The sequence below is a fragment of the Myotis davidii genome, unplaced genomic scaffold (assembly GCF_000327345.1).
Source record: "Myotis davidii unplaced genomic scaffold, ASM32734v1 scaffold133, whole genome shotgun sequence".
Lineage (NCBI taxonomy): Eukaryota > Metazoa > Chordata > Mammalia > Chiroptera > Vespertilionidae > Myotis > Myotis davidii.
The window spans coordinates 2,006,904-2,010,822 of record NW_006284732.1 but is presented as its reverse complement, the minus strand read 5'-3'; positions in this window follow the sequence as shown (position 1 = coordinate 2,010,822).

The window sequence follows — 3,919 nt, the reverse complement described above, 5'->3', positions numbered from 1 at the left end:
GAAATGCAAAATGATTTCTTCACAGGCCTCCTTTTCTGTCTCTGCTAATAAAAAATGGTTTTATTACAACATTAACCATGTTGTAAGTAGTAAGTAATGATGGATGGACTGATTAATATCGAAGATTGGATTCTGTAACATAGCATGAAAATGACAGCAACTTGGGCATGTTTACGTGTCTTTCCTGGTAGGTTACAAGTTTTCTTACGTTTTGGACACTTTTTTTTTCATTCATCTTTATATGGCAAAGCATATACAGCAAGCACTAAATAAACTTACTCATTTACTCAATGGCTTATTTTTTATTTTTATTTATTGATTTGGGAGAGAGAGGAAACATCTATTTTTTGTTCCACTTAGTTACCATTCATTGGTTAATTCTTGTATGTGCCCTGACCAGAGACTGAACGCGCAACCATGGTGTATTGGTATGATGCTCTTACCAGCTGAGCACTGAGCTACCTGGCCAGGGCTACCCTCCATTTTCTTTTCTTTTTTTTTAAATTATGTTTTTATTTTATTTTTTAATATATATATATGTATATATTTATTGAGAAGAAGGGAGAGGGAGAGAGAGATAGAAACATCAGTGATGAGAAAGAATCATTGATTGGCTGCCTCCTGCACACCCCACACAGGGGACCAAGCCCGAAACCTGGGCATGTGCCCTGACCAGGATTCAAACTATGACCTCCTGGTTCACAGGTTGACACTCAACCACTGAGCCATGCCAGCTGACCATCCTCCATTTTCTTAAATGTAAATGTGAGTAATACCTGTTTCCTAGAGTTAATGAAACTGAAGGAGTTAATATATGTGATATTGGCTGGGCCTGGTACAAGAAGCGTCCCTTAATACATGGCAGTTCTCATTCTTACAAACAAGAATTAGAGGAGGTATCATGGATGCAGAGAACAGGGAAAAGAGACATAAGAATCAGGGAAGCACAGGATGGAGCCTATGAAAAACTGAACGGTCTCATCTTTCTGAATACGGGGAGCGCACACAGATAGCAGGAGATAAAGTGGAAAAGGAAATGGCTGTGGTCAGACCATTGAGGACCTTGGATGGCAACCATAAGTGTGCACTTTAACCAGGAAGTCATTGAAGGCATTGCATCAGGTCATGGCCAGATTGACATGATTGGAATAAACTGACCCTATTCAGTGTGAAGGAAGGCTTGAGGTATCCATGTTCAAGTTAATACTATAGCATGGGATTTAGAATGAGACAGGCTCTGAGCTCTGCAATATTCTAGCCAGTTATTTAATCCCTCTTCTTAGAAATCCCTCAGTCTCCTCATCAGCTACCTGGAGGCAGTAATGGTGCTTACATCAGCAGAGTTTATATGAAGATGAAATGAGTTAATACATATAAAAAGCTTAAGTTGTTCTGTTATATGGAAAGTACCTTGTTAGCTACTTTTAGAGCCTTATTCCATAGTGAGATTGGGAAACAACAAAAAGATAAGTTCTAATGATATTTTGCAGGTAGATGCAAAAGGACTCAGATCTTGAAAATGCTTAAAATTGAAGAGAATTCTGATGTTTTGCTGTTATGTTTCTGCATCAACCAGGGTTCTTAATTGCAAGTACATAAGCAAATCTGCCCTAAATTTAAAAAAGCATTTAATCCTACCTGCCTAGCTCATGAAATCTTCAGAATGTTCCTAGAATCAGGGTTGGGGACTATTTAACAGGAACAGTGCACAAAGCATATTGCGAAGACCTTACTGTTACCTTGGGGAGTAGCCACCACAATTCCCACCTCTGAAGTCGGCAAGGAAGCCAGAACTTCTAAGCGTGCTGTCCTGGAAAGCCAAAGTATCCACCTTCCACCATTGCCAGAAAGTAAACTCAAAATAGTACCTCTTCTATTCCATTCATCTCACAGATGTAGAAGCCATGCCTGGCTACTACTGGTGCGGGAAGCCTGTGGCAGACAACTTTGCCAGAGCTTCAAGAAGGCCAGGAAAGAAATGAATTTTTTAATGCTTAGAGGCCACAAACCATGATGAATATCAATTTCTACTCTTAAGAGAAATTAAAGTTATGAGAAAGCACATATTTGCCCTGGGGTGAGGAAATGTTGAAAAGTTGAATTTGGGGTTGAGATCCAATGGAATATTCAGTAGAATACATCTAGCAGACAGCTGGATATGGATTTGGGGTTTAGAATTGCATTTTGGAAATGGTTATGCAAAAGTAGAGATCTCTGAAGCAATACAGGAGCATGAAATTGTTTGCTGAACTCTTAATATGTGGTTTCCGGGCCTTTCTTCTTGATTTTGCTTTATTAATTTTGAGAATTTATTTGTAGTTGATAAAGTAAAAATACACAATGCTAAAAAAAACTATGGTGTTTGATTTTATTAAGTGACAGATTCATCTTCCTGTAAGCTCTCTAATAGTCAAATAATTATTTAATTAAAAAATTAAATAATTTTTATTTAATGGTCAAATCAGTTGATCACTATTAAATGAAGTATTTAATTTTAAATTAGAATTATTTAATGTATGCTTAAACTATTTAATTTAATCTAAAATTTCAATTTAATTTTAGAACTAACATTTTTATTAAATTAATTATTTAATTATTAAATAATAATCATTAGGATTATTTAATTATTCGGAATTATTTTATTTTTGTTCTTTTAGTCATAGTGAACATAATATTGATTAATACATATCTTGTTACATCGAGAAAGGTCATACAGAATTTTATAGCCAATATTCAAATCATTTGCCAATTTGGGGGACTTTATATAAATTTTGGAGGGTATTTTTTCCTTCAAGCACTAAATGAATTTTAGTTTCTGAATAGTTTTCCTACCTCATAAGGTTGTTATATCAGTCAAGGTTTGATAGAGAGGCAGAATTGCTATGTACATTAAAATATAAGGGATCCACTGTAGGGGTTAGGCCTGTATGCGGATATAGGAGCTGGTGCCTCAGTCTCTGCAGGGTGTTGGCTCTGCCGCAAACACTGAGCCTGAAGTGTGGAGCTTTGGAATCAGCCAGACAGGCAAATGGAAAGGGAAACTGGATGTGTTTGAAAGCAAGAACAAATGGGAGCCTACACTGATAAACTGGAGCCGAAAGATGCCAACTGGGACCTGTGAGATAAATTGGAGCTTGCATCTGTCTTTCACCACCTCCAACACAAATACCATGGGGCGGGGGGCAGGGGTGTGTGTAAAAGCTGGTGTCTTCATCACAAAGGTGCACATGGGGAGAAACCAAGATGGCGGCATAGGTAAACACCTGATATTGCTGCCTCGCACAACCACTTCAAAAATACAACTAAAAGACAAAACAGGCATCATCCAGAACCACAGGAAGGCTGGTTGAGTGGAAATTCTACAACTAGAAGGAAAGAGAAAAGCACACTGAGACTCAGAGGAGGTGCGGAAGTAAAGCGCAGAGGTACGTAGGAGCATGTGGAAAGGGCTGGCAACTGAGGACACAGTTGTCTTTTTCAATTGGGAGGGAGACACACACTCCTGCTCTGAACTCCAGTTCCGAGCTAGTCTCTGGGGACCCAGACTCATACAGAGAGAAACTGGACTATCTGACAGCGGGCAAAACTTGGAACTCGAGGGCGGCTTTCTCTCAAAGGTGCTTGCAGCGACTACTGGGACACTGAGACATGGGGCCCCTTAGGTCAGGGCTGAGGATCAGCCATAGCTGTTTTCTCTGCCCTGTTGATCCCCTGAGACCCTGCCCCACCCAAGCTGTGGACAGAGGCTTTTGCATATGAATGCCCTGGCCCTTTGCAATCTGAAAATTCCATAACAAACTGCAGCTGGGCCAGACAGTCCCAGAACTTCCAAGAGAAGGCCCAAGGCCCCACAGCAGCTTGCATTGCTTCACAGCAGGGGCTCATCTGGGCACCTCCAAACCCCAAACAAAGAAGAGGC